The sequence below is a fragment of the Triticum aestivum genome, chromosome 7B (assembly GCF_018294505.1).
Source record: "Triticum aestivum cultivar Chinese Spring chromosome 7B, IWGSC CS RefSeq v2.1, whole genome shotgun sequence".
In the NCBI taxonomy this organism is placed as follows: Eukaryota; Viridiplantae; Streptophyta; class Magnoliopsida; order Poales; family Poaceae; genus Triticum; species Triticum aestivum.
In genome coordinates, this window is record NC_057813.1 from 759,737,964 (window position 1) to 759,758,805 (window position 20,842).

Here is a 20,842-nt window from a genome sequence, read left to right on the forward strand (position 1 = left end):
GGATGCTGCACACGAAAATGTGTCAGTTGAGTGCATACTTTCAGAATTTTGTGAACCACATGCTGACCGTACGTGCAGGAGTTTTACCTACTCGCCAAGTACTCTTTATGGAAGCATCCATTTTTGAGATTCGTTAAAATTATCAAAACTCATATTTCAATGGGAAGTTCTTTGCCAAAATGACGAGCGCACAAAGGACCCTGTGCGAGAAGGCGAAATGCCCCGCCGCCATCACAGTGTCCCGGCCCAGCAGTGGTCTGATGTATACATCGATTGAGTATAAACGGATTGATTGAATATTTGTACAGATATCCTTATTATTGACCTAGAATGGTCCCATCCCCCGCGCGTCGCCTTTGGCGCACGAGGATACCCTAACCGCGCCGCCAGCCGCCCCTCCCCAGTCCTCCCCCGCTTCGCCGCCGCCGGAGGGGCCACCGGCGAAGCCCGCGTGGTCCCCAGGGAAGGTGGCGGTGAGGCGTCCTCGTCGTTCCGCCGGTGGCTGGCGCCTACTGCCCGTGGCGCGGCGTCCCTCACAGCGGCAGGGCTGCCCCTGAACGGCGCTTGGTGGTGGCCACTTGGCGGCGCGTGGGTGGGCCAGATCTGGGCTTCGGGTCTACGTCCCCGTCGTGGCAGTGCTTCCCATTGTCCTCGGCCATGGGGCGTTGTCCCGGACGCGCCTAGTGCCGGTGGTGCTGGCCAGGACTCACGCTGGCAGCGCCCTACTTCATCTCACGTCATCTCGCTGGCCAGTGGTGGTGGTCATCTTCTTCGTTAGAGATGGCCGGCCAGAGGCTTGGTGATCCGATCTCGAGATCCATCATCTAGTCCCGGGTGCGAGTTGGGGAGACATGGTTGCTGGTGAAAACCGAGCCGACGACAGGCGATGGCGGCGTTCTACGCCGTGACCTTGATGGAGCCATCGGCGTGTAACTACTGTCGACCTACTCGTACTGCTCCGGGGGAAACCCTAGGATCTGGTGTTTCAGATCGGACGATGGCGGCACTGCGGTGTCGCTTCTCTCTTGGGAGCATAATTTTTGGAGCAACGCTGGAAGTCAGAGGCAAGAGGTGGAGCGGCTTCGTCTTGCACGGAGCTTCAGTAGAGATGTCAAGTCATGCCTGACCGGCAGGTGCTACGCTTTGTCATGCCTGGTCGGCAGGTGCTACGCACGATAGATCTTCCAAGGACTTCAAGTTGTGTCGGCTGGTGGTACTTGGCATCATGGCGCTGAGTTGTATCAGTGGCGTCCGCGACGTACTCAGCTATTTGCGCGCAGGGAGGAGGTGCCGTTGGGCGCCGTGGTTGCATCAATGATAGCTAGACCGAGCAAGGTCGATGCATCAGTACAGTTCTGAAGATGGAGCGGTGGCGGTTGGCGGCGGCGGCCTCTGAGAGCACGCCGGACCAGTGTGTGCCTCAGACCCGGCAAGTGGCTAGGTTGGGTTGTCAGGTCTTAGATGTTAGGCTTGGCTGAGGTTTGTGGTATTAGGTCCGGACTATGAGCATTCCTTGATCTACAGGATAGAAGTAGCGACAGATGTTGACTAGACGGTGGCTTCAGAGTTACTGTTGTATTTCTTTGTAAGGACTTTTGTGAATAATTAATAAAGTGGCTGCATGCATCGTCCAGATGCAGAGGCCGGGGGTCCTCCTCCATTTCTAGAAAAAAGATATCTTTATTATACACCAAAAGGACAAAGCGAACTCCACTGTGGTCCAGGAGAAACTGCACAGGTTCACGTATGTAAGACTAGCCACAGTGGGAGTAACTTCGCTAGTAACATCGAGTCCAACTCAGCAAATTTGCTTATGTGGCAATGAGTTAATGAGGAGAGATGTAGTACTAGTAACTTAGCTAGTTACTGTAACATCACATGTCACAATGCAATATGGGTCTATAACCTAATAAATGAAGCTTTGCATGTTACCACACTTATGTTACTACTAACTATTGAGGTAGTAACATAGTCTAGAGATATGTGTATGTTACTAGTGTATGTTACTCTCCATTGTGGCTAGTCTAAGATGCTACATGGAGATCAGCAGTACTGACTCAACAATCTCCACCAATAACTGACAAGAATAAACTTGCACTCAAAAAACTATATGTATCCAGAAGCAGCCACCTAAAGTAGACATCAATTGTACTGAGTGCAAACGGATCAACTAAATTATATATAGATAACCTTATTCTATACTAATGAACAAAGAAACCTCCGTTGTGATAAAAAAAACTGCCGATACAACACATTTCTTCAGGCATGATGGTACATGAAGATTAGTTGTCCACAAGTACAAGTACAACACAACACACAAAAGATACAAGCTACAACTAGTACCAACCACACGTGACGCTCCGAGGATAAGAGTAAGAATATAATAATATGCGTATTTAAGTCTTGGCAAAGGAGGTGGAGCCATTCATGGCCATGATTCGATAAATTAGCGATGAAGTGAACTGAGGGGTCAACCGACCACAAATGCAAGCGCTGAACTGCATGATAAGAGCTTGAGACACTCACTCCACCTCAGTGACAGGCAGTGGAGAGGAGGTTTGGTCCGTGGAAGCCTTCTGTTCGAAATAAATGAACAAGGAAAACTTTAATAAATCAATAAAGGGAGCTTTTTAATACATAAGATACATGCAAGATATAAAATTGTGAAATAAAAAGTACACAGAATGTTCATCTCTTTGAGCGTGAGCAGGTGAGGTGTTTACCTTTCTCTTTCTTTGTAATTGCAAATCTGAATGAAAATTAAACAATCTGTATTGAGTGGATATGCTCAATCTTTGGTCAGCTTTCTCCATCGGGTGATTGGCAACTCTTCTTCAAGAGTTCAGAATCATCCACGTACAGTTGGTTAAGAGAGGATGGTAAATCTGGTAAAGATGATATATTGGGGCATCCACAGATATGGAGTCTCCTCAAACATGAAAAACACTTCATATTTCCTGGCAAGGAAATCATTTCACAATTTTAAAATGACACGCAGTTGACAGATGATAAATCTGCTGATTCTTCAAATGAAAAGGATCACTCCTTGCCGCCTACAAGAGCGAGATTTCTTGGAACTGTACAACCTTCAGCTGAGAGGATGTGGGTGAGCAGTACGGGCCAGCTAACATCAAGGGTAGTCTTGACTCGCAAATGTGAGATACACTTCATATTCAGGTTCGAGACATACGCAAAACTTGCGATGGAAAGTTGCAGCGAAGACAACCCTTCAAGAAAGCACAGCTGATGAAGAGCTTCTGCACCACATCATGGAAAGATATACCAGGTGCGAGAAGTCACTACTGAAGAAATCAGCTGCAACCATGCAGTGTGCTATCTCCAGTGTCTCAAGGACAATGGCAAAAAATCTGATCCACGTGCCAAGTCTATAGAAGGGCAACTCCATAATGAAAAACTTGAAAGACTTGTAGCAGCTCGCAATCCCCCTAGTGATCGAAGGCACCAACATGAGTTGATGCTCAAGCACTGAAGCTTTGTCAACTGTTGGAGGACATCTTGTGACGGAAGTGTAGTTAAAGTCATGACCTCTTTTAATCACAAACGTCTCAGAGAAGTGAGACCATCAAGGGGCAAACAGCTAATGCCCCATCTATAACGATGCACAAAGAAAGATGAAGCTGAGACAACCCTGATGGTGGAACCAGTGGCAGGTTGATGTTCCTTCTAAAAACAAGTCCCAACCTATCCTCGTGGCAACATACCCATGCCTTTATTATATCCTCTATTACCAATACTTCATCCCCCACTCTTTCTAGAGCACTTTTAATGGTTTGAAGACGAGAAATATCAGCATCCATCAATATCATCAAGGGCTTCAGAGATGAATGCTCTGACAATAGTACCTCCTTGATTTCTGATACCGAATACTCTTCCAACATGGAAGATAGCCGTGCCTTCAAGTCATATGTCACCATGGTGTTCTCCCTCAGGTTATGCTGTTTTAGCTCATCCTTGGAAATAAACATAAGCATCATGCATTTCTCAATTTGTAACTTCTCAAGGCTGGTTGGAAGTGAAGGTAATGTCTTCAGGTTTGGGACATGCTCTAGGAGAAGTGAGGAGCAATTCCCAAAGAGTGTGGCATTGGATGGTAGGATTTGTAAGGCGCTGCAATTAACAAGATCAAGTGATTCCAAATTCTGGAAACAAGAATCCTCAAGTAACCAGCCTGCGTATTTTGCATGTCTGTAACCTTTGATAGTAAGGCCCTTAATTTGAGGTGGTGGCATCAGACCTTCCAGAGTTTCCAAATGTGAACTATAATGTGAAGCCATATCATCATTGTCACTCCATTCAAGGTGCAATCTCTCAAGTTGACTTTTCTGATGTAGCTTTGCTTCTAAGGCTTGATCCTTCCCGGTAACATTCTCGAGATTTGTGAGACATAAACCTCCACCAAGGTTGTTCATGTCTTTCAGTTGTCGCACCTCATAGCCCAACTGCTTTTGCACGCAAAATTGTCTGTTGTGTTGGAGTGAAATTAACTTGCATATGTGAGGAATTTCATCACATCCTTGAAGATATCTCAACTTAGTTAAGTTGAATAGTTTTTCAGGCAAAATTTTAATGTCGTCACTGCAATAAAGCAATTGCAGGTGGTAGAGAGCACACAATGATCCAGGCAATTCAGAGATTGAAGTTCCTCTGAGGTTCAAGTACCTAAGGTGCTTCAATTCACCAACAGATTCAGGTAGCTTGCTGCTGTTATAGAAGCGCAAATGTAGTACACACAACTTCTTCAAATTCTGCAGCACCTGCTGGAAAATATCTCTTGCGTCATCTCTGTAAGTGGTTGAATGGAGATAAAGGTGCGTAAATGATGTAGTTTGCAGATAGATTGTTGATGTTGCTCCGAACTCTTAACATAGACAGACAAATGTTAAACAGTCAAAGGTATTGTTGCCACCTTATCATCTTCTAATCTGAAGCAGACCTTTTCAGACAAGGACTCTGCCAAATCATGAACAAGATCATGCATAACATATTCGGATCTGTTAACTCGTTGAAGGAACCAAACATTGACCATCTCATTAACGCAATCCCTCATAAGATCTTCCATTGTTTTGTTTGCATTGCATGAATCAATAAGTCCTACTAGTACCCACATGTGAACCAACTCCTTAATGTAATACTGATGGCCTTATGGATATAAACTGCAATATAGAAAACACCTCTGCAAAACTTGGATCTAATTTCTCATAACTCCAAAGAAGTGCTCTACTGGGATCACTTAAGTTGTCAATCCTTAGAGCATCCTCCCATGCAGCCTTATCCTTTTTCCTGCTGAGTTGGGAACCCACAGTTTTTGCTGCCAGAGGAGATCTACCAAGTCTTTTCGCAAGTTTCTCTGCAAGAGTCTCTAGCTGCTCACGCAACCTCTGGTCTCTGATTGCTGCGCCAGAAAAGGCATGGTCCTTAAAGAGTGCTAAGATATCAGTGTCTTCCATGTCTTGCAAATGAATCGTTTCATTACAACAAAGAGGAAATGGGAGACCAGAGTTTCTCCCACTCCATCTCATTGGTGTTTTCTTCAAACCAGACATCGTCCAACACAAGAAGGTATTTGTTTGATTTTTGCAGTATATCCCTTAATTTGCATTCACTACAAGAAATATGTCAACTAGTGACCTTCTGTCAGTGACCCTGGAAGTATTTGTCATAGATCTATGACCATTTGAGACCAATTGGTCAAAAGCTGTTCGGGGGGCTCCAAACCCTAAACCATTGCGACCATTCTGGTCAGAAAGGTCGTAATTTCCTTACACGAAATGGTCATAAAGCAAACAGTGCTGGTCCGCTGCCTTATTTATAGTTGTTAACGACCAATATAGATGGTCATAACCTTGTAGATTGTGGTGGGTTGTGATGACTAGGCGCCATCTCATCAGTTTTGCCTATGTGTCATGTCCATGTGTCAATTTTTGTACTAGGTTGTGAAGCAACCTATATTTCTGTTATTCCAAAAATGCCCAAAAAATTCTCATAAATTGTTTGGATCATATCTTCATCAAATATGTCAAAAACCTTCATTGCCTATTTCAAAAATAACTCAACAATATTCATTTTCCTATTCTGTTCAGAGCAGCACTTTGTGAAGGAAGTACCATTTTGGCATGTCCAAATGGTATCCATTTTCTACAATGCTTTCCTCTACCCAAATACTCATCCTCCACCAAATGCCAGCTCAATCCATTCATTATTTTGAGCCCAGCTTCAACATTCGTATTTATGTCCAGTGTGGTACTTTGCAAAGCAAGTACCACCTAGGCTCCTCCTTTTGAGCTGAAAATTTGTGAAGATGGTCTTCTTAGTAACTGATCATCCTCAGCCAAAAATCACGCCCATTAGCCATGTGCATTTCCCGTAATGCTAATCAAACACTTGGCTGCTTATTCATGTTTGAGCATCGATCGGTCTCCTCGTAAGAATCTTATGTTGTGATTTTCTTCCTAGCACCTACCTAGGGAGTGCCCAACCCACTAGACATGCCTAGGCCGCCCAGAACATATGGCAATGCCACAGTCACGCGGTGACCACGCGGCGGGCATGCGAGTTTATGCGCTCTAGAGTTGGGGCCCTCGCCCACCGTCCAAACCTCGACGTATCGCCGCCAAACCATGTATTTATGATTAAATAGGTACTTGTGTAATTAGAAATGATTTTTGGAAAAAATAAATGGCAAACTATGAGGCAGCTGCAGTTCAAACTATGAATCAGCAGGAATTTGTCTTTTTCACCAGAGGTGGATCAAAACTTTTGACACCTAACAATTTTGTCAATTGTGCATTAAATATGGCCTAGTATTTTATAAAAATGATTTGGTCCAATTTTGCAACAAATATATGGTAGGTCTTTCACAAAAAAAACTCATTTCAGGCACTCGGAAAATGGAAAATAAATTTTTCGTGTAAAGAAAATGAAAACTTCTTTAGGAAACATTGTTTGCCATTCCAAGATGCACCCTTGTGCACAATATGAGATTATTTGAACAAACTATGCCATAAAGTGGCCATAAGATTGATAATTTGGCTTGAAAGCCATGAATCTTCACGCATGATAGCTTCTGTTTGAGAACACTTTTTTAAAATAATTTTGTATTACAATTTTATTATTTTTCTAGAAACTTGGCATAAATAATGACAGAATGCGAAGGTTTTCCAATTTTTTGATTTTTTTTTGAATTTTTTATGCCTGTTTCAAAATGTGGTCAAAACGGCGGGCTTGAACGTTCCTAGCTAGTGGTTGAATCTTGGAAAACTTTTGAAGTTTCTCTAATTAAATAGATACTTATGTACCTAGAAATGATTTTAGAAAAAAATAAATAGCAAATTATGAGGCAACTGCAGTTCAAATTTGACCCGCTTCCAACTGAATTGGCGGGAATTCGTCTTTTTCACCAGAGGTGGATCAAAAAATTTTACACCCAACCATTTGGTCAATTGTGCATTAAATATGTCCTAGTATTTTAGAAAAATGATTTGGTCCAATTTTGCAAGAATTATTTGGTAGGTCCTTCACAAAAAAAACTCATTTCAGGCACTCGGAAAATGGAAAATGAATTTTCCGTGTAAAGAAAATGAAAACTTCCTTAGGAAACATTGTTTGCCATTCCAAGATGCACCCTTGTTCACAATATGAGATTATTTGAATAAACTATGCCATTAATGTGGCCATAAGATTGATAATGTTGCTTGAAAGCCATGAATCTTCACGCATGATAGATTATTTTTGAGAACATTTTTTTAAAATAATTTCGTATTACAAGTTTATTATTTTTCCTGGAAACTTTGTCACACATATTGACACAATGCAAAGATTTTCCGATTTTTTGATTCTTTTTTGAATCTTTTATGCCTGTTTCAAAATGCGGTCAAATCGGCGGGCTTGACCGTTCCTAGCTAGTGGTTGAATCTTGGAAAACTTTTAATGTTTCTCTAATTAAATAGATATTTATGTACCTAGAAATGATTTTTGGAAAAAATAAATAGCAAACAATGAGGCAGTTGCAGTTCAAATTTGACCCGCTTCCAACTGAATCGGCGGGAATTTGTCTTTTTCACCAGAGGTGGATCAAAACTTTTTACACCCAACCATTTGGTCAATTGTGCATTAAATATGGCCTAGTATTTTAGAAAAATGATTTGGTCCAATTTTGCAAGAATTATTTGGTAGGTCCTTCACAAAAAACCTCACTTGGGGCACTCGAAAAATGGAAAATGGCTCTTTTGTGCAATGAAAGTGAAAACTACCTTAGGGAACATTGTTTGGAATTCCAAGATGCACCCTTGTGCACAATATGGGATCATTTGAACAAACTATGCCATGAATGTGGCCATAAGATTGATCATATGGCTTGAAAGCCATGAATATTCACGCATGATAGCTCATTTTTTAGAACACTTTTTAAAAATAATTTCCGTATTACAAGTTTATTATATTTCCTGGAAATTTGGTCACATATAATGACACAATGCGAAGGTTTTCCATTTTTCTGATATTTTTTTGAATTTTTTATGCCCGTTTCAAAATGCGTTCAAAACAGTGGGCTCGACCATTCCTAGCTAGTGGTCGAATCTTGGAAGTTTTTTGATGTTTCTTTTATTAAATAGATACTTTTGTATCTAGAAATTAATTTTGGAAAAAATAAAGAGCAAACTATGAGGCAGCTGCAGTTCAAATTTGACCCGCTTCCAGCTAAATCGGCGAAAATTTGTCTTTTTCACCAAAGGTGGAACAAAGCTTTTAACACCCAATCATTTAGTCAACTGAACATTAAATATGACCTAAGATTTTATAAAATTGATATGGCCCAAATTTGCAACAAATATTTGCTAGGTTCTTCATGAAAAAATCATTTTGGTCACTTGAAAAATAATTCTCTTACATAAAACTTATTTCTGAGAACAATTTTTTATGATATTTGCATTATTCAAAGTTTGTTATTCTTACTGAAAAGTAGGTCACACTTGGTAACACAATGCAAAATTTTTTGATTTCTATTTGTTTTTCTAAATTTTCTAGGCCGTCAAATAGCAGACATGTGTTAACATCTTATTTTCAATCGATTTTGACCAATTTAAATGGTCTTAAAATCATCAAAAGGGTACTGCGTTTTGATTGGTCCAAAACCATCTCACGCGATCATGGATGAGCACCGTCGGATGCGCCCGGATCCAACGGCAACCCACACCCCCCTCGTCTCTCTCCCCCCTCCCTCTCATCCTCGTGCACCCACGAAAACCCTAGCTCACTTATCCCCATCGCCGCTGCCGCTCCCGCTCCCTTTTCCCCGCCGCGGCCTGTCTCCTCCCATCGTACTCCTCCCTTGTCCTCGTCTCGTCGCCGCCGCCACCTTCTCCCCGTCCCCGTCCTCCTTCCGCGGGGCGCGATCCCCTCTCCCCTCCCCGCCCAATCCCACCCACCAAACCGATCCCGATCCAGTCCAGATCGAGAGAGAGCGAGCCCCCTCCCATGATTCCCACCGCCGCCAACCCCACCCACCACCGCCGATCTCGTCTCCGCAACCCACTCTCTCCCCTAGAATTCACCCCCCAGATCCACCAGTCCAGGCACGGCCATGGCGTCGTGGCCGTCTTTCTTGCCGGCGCGCACGTGCGTGCTTCACGCCGGCCACGAGCCTCCAGCAATCAGGACGGCGACGACGTCAACGGGATCATCGGGTCTCCGGCGGCTCGTGCCCCTCGCGCAACTGCTCCCCTCCTCCCCGCCCGCCCTGCGCTCCAGATCCGGCCCCGACGAAGCCATGGTGAGTCCCGTCGCAGCGTCTAGCCACCCGACGACAGCAGGGATCTGCTGCTGCAGCGCCTCTGCGCGGGGACGTGGACGTGGACGGGGATGGGATCGCGGGGATCCGGAGCGATCTGGCGGAGATCGGGGGCAGGGTGAGGAGCGGCATCTCCATGCTGCAGAGCAACCAGGCCGTGGCGGAGGTCTCCGTCCTCGCTCCTGCCGTTCGAGGAGGAGCCTAACGAAGCGAAGCCCGTCACCGGCGGAACCGAGGAGGTGTTGGTCTTCATGAAGCACATCTCGACGCGGACTGAGACCTGGCTCGATTTCCCCCTCTTCATCAGCGAGCGTTATGCAGACGGTAAGATTCAGTACCGAACTTTGAAGTATGTCAACTTGTTTATGCACCTTGACATCCCCCCTCTGAAATCAGACTTCTGTCATTACAGAGGTCCTATCATTAATGCCTTCGAGGTCTATACGTATCTACCTATTACTGCAGGTAAGCAATCGTCCTTTTATGTTTATATATACTGGATTGTTTGCTACTGAAGAACCTAGTCTTACTTTCATTTGAGCCTTGCTCATAGATTAGTACTGATAATCTAGTCTTACTTTGATTTGAGCCTTGCTCATAGATCAGTACTGCAGAACCTACAACTAACTGAAACTATATATTTTTACGATTGATCGGCATACTCGACTTCAACCATAATCCAAAAAAAAGTTGAATCCTTCATGTTTCAAATTTGAAGACCTGATGGTCAAATAATACACTAAGTGATTAGGTAGAATTATATACGGGCTGTGAGTGATTGATTTAGATTTGAACCTTTGTCGCCAGCGTAGTGGTTCTGAGAAGAATGTTTCACTAGTACTAGAAATTAAGGTCGGCACCAGGGATGAAGCTAGAAAAATGGGGACTGGTGTCAATCGCTGCCCACGCTAAGCATCTAGCGGAAAGTATGGTGCAACAACATAGGTAATGGCCGAGAGCGATATAAATAGCAAAAATATGCAATGAGCTCGTGATATTATTACATAAAAACACTCATACCGAGTATTGGCTGAAGTCATAGAACAACACTTGTTTACATATTCCAGAAATAATAAGCAAAAAGATGACTTTGGAACATTTTATTTGCAACTTTCTGAAAAAGATAAACAAAAGAATATATTAATTCACAACAATAGTAAGAAAGAAATAATGCTGACAATAAGTATCATTAAGGAACAAAAGAAACTAAAGTGATATGAGACTCACATTTTATAACTTCCCTTCTCGATCTTTCATCTTCTTAAATAAATCAATAACATCATCATTCGTTATCATAGAAAATATGTCTTTCTCCACATAGCAAATCAGATAATCACTCATGAACTCATCACCCATTTTGTTTCGCATAACACTCTTGACGATATTCATTGCTAAAAAGCATCTCTCCATTGATGCTGTGGCAACTGGCAAAATTAGCACCAAGTTGAGAAGTTGATACACCAAAGGAAAAGCAAGATGCTTTTTAGTTTCCACCAACACTTTAGCAAGATCAGCAATGCCATCCAAATTGTTAAATCTCTGGTCCACTCAAACATTGTCAATGAAAATCCGAAGTTCATGACCGAGATCCATCAATTGTGATGAATTGAAATAATCAGGATAAAACTAAGATAGCTTCAATAAACTCTCCAAGTTACAAGCAGCGAAGGAGTTTTTTGGGTTGAAAGAAGCCATGTGGATAAGCAGTGCAGAATTCACTTCATTGAATCTATCATCGAACTCTCGGAGTTGCCAATCAATAACAGAATTAAGGCACTCTATTTGGTAATGATGAAGGTTTGTAATATTGGTTCTTTTTCTTGGTTTATGCCGATCGACATATTCATCATGCATGTTTACCTTAGGAATGTCATGTTCTTCACAGAATGAATATACTTTCTCTAGAAGTGGTTCCCATGCATCATCTCTTAGTTGTTGTAGATCATTTCGTGTTGAGTTCACACATGACATGGCATTCAAGATATCTTGATCCTTTTTCTGCAATGCATGTGACAAAGTATTGGCACTCCCTAATATATGGAACATCATGTGCAAATAGAACACAAAATCAAAGGTTCCAAAATATGATAGAAGGCCCCGCGCTTCACTTTTCTTGGAATCCTTCTTGCCTTCTTTTGCTACATAATTCAGGACACTAACAATTGATGGGAACAACCTGATTAAGCTTGAGAGGGTTCTATAGTGAGAACCCCAACAGGTGTCTCCCGCCCTTTGAAGTGACTGGTCTTGATTTAGCTCTGTGCCAGTACCAATTCGTCCACTACTTATGGCTTTTTTTACATTTTCTCGGTTACTCTCTTTGATCATATCTTTTCTTTTGCAAGAAGCTCCGACCACATTAAACAACAGAGAGATCATATAAAAGAAATCCACAATATCTTCATTCTTCTTTGAAATTGCCACTGTAACCAATTGAAGTTGGTGAGAAAAACAATGCGCATGTTGCTTGCACCATCATAGCATTGCCCTCTAACTTGTTTGAAGCTTAATCCAATATCAGCAAGCAATTTTTCAAGGGCTGACTTGAGACACGTTGCAGATGTTTCTTTCACATGTACAACTTCAATTAAACGTTCCAGGATTAGTCCAAGCTTGTCAACATATCTCAAGACAACAACCATCTGTTCTTTATTTGACACATACGAAGCCTCGTCAATCAATAAACTAAAAACATCCCCACAAATCTCTTCAAGAATAGAATCCAATGTTATTTGTGCAAAACAAGGGAGAATGTCATTTTGAGTGCTCATAGAGATAAACTACATGAAATAAATATATAGTAGTGAATAGTGATGGTTGTTATTCACCTTTGCTAATTAACTCGCAAGTTCTTTTTGAATATCTAGAAACACCCATTTGCAATTTTGTGGATCATTCTGAAGGACTACCTTCCTTACATCCACATTCCGATTTGCCAATGTTTGTACCAACTCTCGAAAATTTCCCTTATTTTTTGACTCCTCCGATTCATCATTGCCACGGAAAGCTAAACCTTGATGTAGCAAGTATATAACGATTCAGTAGAAATATTCAGCCAAATACGGTTTTGCTTTTTTGTGATATGGGTTTGCTTGTGGAGGGCAACCTTAATGGACTAATTTTGATTCATTAAAGCATCACATCTTTTAACAGCTACATTGTGAAAGCTATTAACTTCACCCTCATGAGTAACTAGTCTATGTTTGTTGTTCCAACAAGAGAAACCTTTAACAACAAATGCATCATTACCACCTTGGCCATCAATGCAATCTCTAAATAGATAGCAACACAAGCAAAATGCCTTATGCACCTTATCACTGTACTCTAGCCAATAATTGTCTTTAAACCATTTTGGATTAAATCTCCGTTCAACTCCTGTGATGGTTTTCTGAGGATATTTAAAGCCTTCTTTTGGTCTATAAGGTCCTCTATTTAAATATATTCTTCTAATCTCATCTTGCTTCTTAGGATTCTTTGTGTACTGCCCTATTCTTTTTTGATTAGCTGGATCATGAGGAAGTTCATCTAAGTTAATTTCTGCCAGATGCAGAGGAGTAGTACCAATATTTGATGCAAGATCTTGTCTTGGTTTAACTGGCCTTGAAGTTCCTGCCACATTACTATCTGGTGCTGGTCGTTTCCCTTTCATCAAAAATTTATTCACATCCTCCTGGTCCTAGTCAAATCAAATAGAAGAAACTAAAAAATTACTAATCCGATAGCCATCAAGAAATCAAAGCACATGTAGAGTTGTACAGTCTAGAGAGCGAGAGAGACAGAGATTACCTAGGATGAGAAGAACTTGCAGATTAAAGATTATGCAGTGACGGTCTGGCGGATCGATCGGGCGATGTCACCATTCCCCAGATGAAAAAGCGTCGAGTTCTCCATCGTTCGCCGCCGATACGCTGCGGCGGCTGCGGAATTAGGGATCGGGATGAGGAGGCGAAGAGACGAGGGCGAGGGCGTCCGTCTGTTCACTATAGGTACAGCGTACATCCATTAAACGTGCGTATGCATTGGGCCGGCCGGCCGGGCCTTGTGTAATTGTTTGCTGCCACATGTTGTTTTATTCTTTTTAGAGCTTAATGAATGTTACGGGCTTTGGGCAATGGCTTTAGGGATTAGTTGCTGGGCTGGGGTCAATGGCATTTTTGGGCTGGGGTCAGACGCACTTTTTCTTAATACGTATTAGCTTAAAAGCCAAACTCCATTGGTGTCAATTGACACCAATTGGTACATGGGAGCTCCGTCCCTGTTTCTGGCCTACCCGGACAACCTACGCTGCATATGTTGTTTTCTGGGACATTCTTGAAATGACCACAACTTCTGCTAGCAGGTGGGCCTGCCAATAGTAAGCATCTATGCTAAGTTTGGAAAATATATTTAAAATCATAATTTGGGTAGGTACTTAAAACTGTTCTTTAAGTTTTTGACATAACTACTAAATATTAATGGACAAAATTGAAAATTGTAAAGGCTTTTTAGAAAACATTTAATAAATATTTGAAGGAAAAATAATTTAGAATCGTAATTTAATCACCTGGTCCGATCTCGTCAACAACTTCACAGTGTTAGTTCACAGCGCACCCTCGCTCGGCAGTGGCTACAAGCTTGTATAATAAAGAACGTAAGGAAGCAAGCACATGGATACCATACTTGAAGCTAATATTATGGTGAATACCGAATACATGTGATATGAAAATATGAAGCCTATGATTTTGGAAATGGGAATGAAGCAAATATTTAGGTCGTTGGAAACATGTTATACAGACCAATGAAGCATGTTAATTTTGAGTTGATGTGGAGACAAAATTTGAGCGTCGTTTTGGTGCACTGCAAATAAATAGGGACGAAATTTTTTGCTGTCTTTTTAGTTGCACAGGAAGCAAATTTTGGTAACATTGGATACAGATTTCGCTAGATTTATTTTGCTTCCTTAAATCAGTGATTTGTTTCCCAACTCACGTGATCTATGGGCAGTTATTAGTTTCCACCAATCACCTGAGGAAAAAGCTTTGTTGGCCCACGTTCTATGCCTTCCAATCGGATTTGTGTGTCGGTTTCTACAAATCGAATGATAAGATGACGAAGTGGTCTGATCTGATCCCTAGCGTTTCTCTTTATTTAGCGTCACATCTGCCGCGTAAATAAGAAGAATCAAATGTTGTAGGTAGCACAGCATCCCGAGGTGTCCCAGTTGGTTCTGCCAGAGGATTGATACTGAGATGTAAGGATTTCGAATATCACTACCAGCATCTATTTTTGAATGTTATTATGGAAAATATTAATGGGCCGAGCCCAGGATGCGTGGGGGCGTCTGTTAGGCTTTCCAAATGAACAAACATACGGCATATACGTCTCAGCGGACAAGCTATCGTACATACAAAAATAAATACAATATGCGAAATGTCTGTACTACCCTTTATACGTTTTAGAGGGGGGTTGTACCGAAGCGGTCTTCTATTAGCTCAAGGATCTCATTGTTTTTCTCAAATTTGCATGTTTATTTCCATAAAATTCATTTGGTTCACAAAACAAATAGACTAATTAAGTTTTCATTTCTACACGCTGCATTTGTTCATCGGTGTTGGCCGGTGGAGGGGCGCACACGGGGTCACAGGCAGGACACTTGCTCTTGCACTCATCATCCGAAAAGAAGCATGGACTACCCTTTAGATTCCGGCAGCAAAAACAGGTTTCGAGATCGGGCTCCTTCCCGCGGGTACATTGGCTCTTGACGCAGAATTTTACAGTAAGCTTGCTCTCGTCCAATGAGGTTGCATTGACGGCTACCAATGTAGCTCCGGCACGATCAACTACTACATAGTTCCTCCTTCCAGCCACGAATCTACCTGTTGCATCAAACAAATGTTGCGTGTTCGTTAGTAATATGATACGTACAAATATTGTTGCTTGCATCAATCGAAATGGAATTGGAATGGATAGGTGGTAACCTCCTTTTCTTTGTAGTAAAAAGAATGGTAGTATTGATGTTGATGAGGTATATGAGTGATGCATACTCACACTGTACGAAAGCTGCGAGGCATCCGACGAGGAGCAAGATCGTCAGCACTGTTATCTTCATATTGGATCGATCTTTAGGGCCGGCGCAACTCTACGTGCGTCAAAGTTGAAAGGATTGTGTGTGAGCTGATGGTGGCAATGGTGGAGATCTTTCCTCGCGCTTGGATATATATAGAGGCCATTATATTTGGGGAAGAAATCAATTAATGGCTAGTTGATTTGCAGATCGCACAAACACAATAGTAAATCGGAGACGCCCAATTTATTCTGTTTACAAATGTAGTTAAGTTACCAAATGTCAGGTACTCAATCAAAGCGAGCTTAATTAAGTTGCCAAATGAAAGGGTTTTTTTTTCTGGACCAACAAGTTGCCAAATAATGTAAGGTAGTACTCCATCCGTGTTTAACGTAATCGATGGAGGTGGACGCCGCCGCCCTCAGCGCCGATCTGCGTCGTCTCCCCTGCTCACGCCGCCACCCCCAACGACGACAGGCCACCACCGGAGATCCCCGCTTCCCCATCGCCTCAGTTATCCTGCCTCCTCCTACACCTCTCTGGTATAGTAGACCCCGCGAGCGATTTTGCCGAAGTTCGTGAGATTTTCCGTTTGCATTCGTCTGCTGTTGTGAGATTTAGTGCTGCGCTCCGTTTCCAGGGGCCTGGCACGGGGAGACGCTTGGCTCTTCCTGAGGAATTTCATTTCTGTGGCTGGGGAAATTTGTGGAACTTCTTCATGGGGAAACTGAAGCATGTTTTCTAAATGTCAGTTTGGGTGTGCTGAATTCGAGTGTGGAAGCAGTGGTACGATTTGTGCTATGCGTGGAGAACCATAAGTAAACTTCAAAAGTTAGTGCTGTAGAATTACTCCAGTAATAATCCATCACCTAATTCATCAGAATCAGAAAGGTAATCGCCGTCGTCTGTTTTCCATTTTCTTTCAGACTAGCTATTTAGATGAAACATGTTTTCTAGCTAGATGTGAGTCTGGGATTGCTTTGTTCGAGTGTGGAAGCTGTGGGCCGAAGACCATTAGTAAACTTTAATGATCAGCTCTGCTTCTCTTGCTTCAGAATGTTAGAATAAATCCGAGGCACTACGTCGATCATCCGAGGACCAAGCAATCACACCAGCACGACACCGAGATTTGTTAACGAGGTTCACCGATATGGCTACATCCCCGGGGCTTGACTATGGGCGCTCCTCCCCGTGACACCGTCACAATACCGCACCCGGTCGCCCTGGACACCGGCACATGCCGCCGGCTTCCCCTGCGTTCCGGTGCTATTATATTGGCATAGGTTACATCGTGTGTCTACCCCCGCTATATATGAGAGGCCTAGGATACAAGTGTCCTACTAGGACACGACTCCATATCCTGTAAACACAATACAACTATAAGTTCAACTGTAACCTACCTTGTACACTATATTCGACACAACTCTAACAAACTCCACCTTGGCGTATATTCTCCACCACCTTGAATTCGTCAATGCGTCAAACTTTCATGTACATTGGACTTGAGCTTATCCCATGAGCACCGCTGCTACTCCAAAGACTCCATGTGACTCCACCTGCAACTTGTAGTCCCTTCTTTTCTTGACCATAGTCAACACTCGAGCAAAATTAAGTTCCACATTACTCTAGTTTGCACTCCCAACTTTCAGAGTTCCATCCAACGCCATCACACACTGATCACTGACCTGCGTGAAAGTGAACAACTCACATATTGGATGCCACACATAAGAGTTACCTGAACTCAACATCACCGCTCCTTTCTTGACCGCCGTCTGAAACATGAAGGAATTTTACCGTTGCTTGTAGTCATCCCGAGTCAAATTCGTAGTTGTCTCACCACATGTATGTGAAGGAAATATGCCCTAGAGGCAATAATAAAGTTATTATTTATTTCCTCATATCATGATAAATGTTTATTATTCATATTGTATTAACCGGAAACATGATACATGTGTGAATACATAGACAAACATATAGTCACTAGTATGCCTCTACTTGACTAGCTCATTAATCAAAGATGGTTATGTTTCCTAACCATAGACATGTGTTGTCATTTGATTAGTGGGATCACATCATGAGAAGAATGATGTGATTGACATGACCCATTCCGTTAGCCTAGCACTTGATCGTTTAGTATACTGCTATTGCTTTCTTCATGACTTATACATGTTCCTATAACTATAAGAATTATGCAACTCCCGTTTACCGGAGGAACACTTTGGGTACTACCAAACGTCACAACGTAACTGGGTGATTATAAAGGAGTACTACAGGTGTCTCCAAAGGTACATGTTGAGTTGGCGTATTTCGAGATTAGGTTTTGTCACTCCGATTGTCGGAGAGGTATCTCTGGGCCCTCTCGGTAATGCACATCACTATAAGCCTTGCAAGCAATGTGACCAATGAGTTGGTTACGGGATGATACATTACGTAACGAGTAAAGAGACTTGCCGGTAACGAGATTGAACTAGGTATTGGATACCGACGATCGAATCTCGGGTAAGTAACATACCGATGACAAAGGGAACAACGTATGTTGTTATGCGCTTTGACCGATAAGGATCTTCGTAGAATATGTGGGAGCCAATATGGGCATCCAGGTCCCGCTATTGGTTGTTGACCGGAAACGTGTCTCGGTCATGTCTACATAGTTCTCGAACCCGTAGGGTCCGCACGCTTAACGTTTCGTTGACGATATAGTATTATATGAGTTATGCATGTTGGTAACCGAATGTTGTTCGGAGTCCCGGATGAGATCATGGACATGACGAGGAACTCCGGAATGGTTCGGAGATAAAGTTTGATATATGGGATAATAGTGTTTGATATCCGGAAGGGTTCCGCAATTCACCGAAAGGGGTTTCGGATGTTTCCCGAAATGTTTGGGTACGAGAACACGTTATTTGGGCCAAAGGGGAAAGCCCACAAGGTTTTTTGAAAGCGCAAAAGGAAGTTTTGCGGAGTCCAGTGGCCAGACGCCAGGGTCCCTGGCGTCTGGGTCCAGACGCCGGGAACCCTGGCGTCTAGCCCTGGAGTCCGAGAAGGACTCGTGCCTTTCGGGTGAAACCGACTTTGTGGAGGCTTTTACTCCAAGTTTCGACCCCGAGGCTCAACATATAAATAGAGGGGCAGGGCTAGCACCAAAGAGACATCAAGAAACACCAAGCCGTGTGCCGGCAACCCCGTCCCCTCTAGTTTATCCTCCGTCATAGTTTCCGTAGCACTTAGGCGAAGCCCTGCCGAGATTGTTCTTCACCAACACCGTCACCACGCCGTCGTGCTGCCGGAACTCATATACTACTTCGCCCGTCTTGCTGGATCGAGAAGGCGAGGACGTCATCGAGCTGAACGTGTGCAGAACTCGGAGGTGCCGTGCGTTCGGTACTTGGATCGGTCGGATCTGAAGACGTATGACTACATCAACCGCGTTGATAAACGCTTCCCTTAGCGATCTTCAAGGGTATGAAGATACACTCCCCCTCCCGTTGCTATACCATCACCATGATCTTGCATGTGCGTAGGAAATCTTTTGAAATTACTACGTTCCCCAACAGTGGCATCCGAGCCTAGGTTTTATGCGTTGATGTTATATGCACGAGTAGAACACAAGTGAGTTGTGGGCGATACAAGTCATACTGCTTACCAGCATGTCATGCTTTGGTTCGGCGGTATTGTGAGATGAAGCGGTCCGGACCGACATTACGCGTACGCTTACGCGAGACTGGTTTCACCATTACGAGCACTTGTGCTTAAAGGTGGCTGGCGGGTGTCTGTCTCTCTAACTTTAGCTGAATCGAGTGTGGCTACGCCCGGTCCTTGCGAAGGTTAAAACAACACCAACTTGACGAACTATCGTTGTGGTTTTTTGATGCGTAGGTAAGAACGGTTCTTGCTAAGCCCGTAGCAGCCACGTAAAATTTGCAACAACAAAGTACAGGATATCTAACTTGTTTTTGCAGGGCATGTTGTGATGTGATATGGTCAAGACGTGATGCTATATTTTATTTTATGAGATGATCATGTTTTGTAACCGAAGTTATCGGCAACTGGCAAGAGCCATATGGTTGTCGCTTTATTGTATGAAATGCAAACTCCCTGTAATTGCTTTACTTTATCACTAAGCGGTAGCGATAGTCGTAGAAGCAATAGATGGCGTAACGACAACGATGCTACGATGGAGATCAAGGTGTCGCGCCGGTGACGATGGTGATCACGATGGTGCTTCGAAGATGGAGATCACAAGCACAAGATGATGATGGCCATATCATATCACTTATATTGATTGCATGTGATGTTCATCCTTTATGCATCTTATCTTGCTTTGATTGACGGTAGCATTATAAGATGATCTCTCACTTAATAATCAAGAAGTGTTCTCCCTGAGTATGCACCGTTGCGAAAGTTCTTCGTGCTGAGACACCACGTGATGATCGGGTGTGATAGGCTCTACGTTCAAATACAACGGATGCAAAACAGTTGCACACGCGGAATACTCAGGTCATACTTGACGAGCCTAGCATATACAGATATGTCCTCGGAACACGGAGACCGAAAGGTCGAGCGTGAATCATATAGTAGATATGATCAACATAGTGATGTTCACCATTGAAACTACTCCATCTCACGTGATGATCGGACATGGTTTAGTTGATTTGGATCACGTGATCACTTAGATGACTAGAGAGATGTCTGTCTAAAGTGGGAGTTCTTAAGTAATATGATTAATTGAACTTAAATTTATCATGAACTTAGTACCTGATAGTATTTTGCTTGTCTATGTTTGATTATAGATAGATGGCTCGTGTTGTTGTTCCATTGAATTTTAATGCGTTCCTTGAGAAAGCAAAGTTGAAAGATGATGGTAGCAATTACACGATTTGGGTCCGTAACCTGAGGATTATCCTCATTGCTGCACAGAAAAGTTACGTCCTGGAAGCACCGCTGGGTGCCAGGCCTGCTGCTGATGCAACTGACGACGTTAAGAACGTCTGGCA

The 20,842-nt window shown here is 42.9% G+C and overlaps 1 pseudogene; it reads right to left on the reverse strand.

Annotated features, from left to right (window-relative positions):
* Positions 1–2,799: 2,799 nt before the first annotated feature.
* Positions 2,800–9,334, reverse strand: LOC123158817 (putative disease resistance protein At3g14460; annotated as a pseudogene).
* Between the last annotated feature and the right edge of the window lie 11,508 nt (positions 9,335–20,842).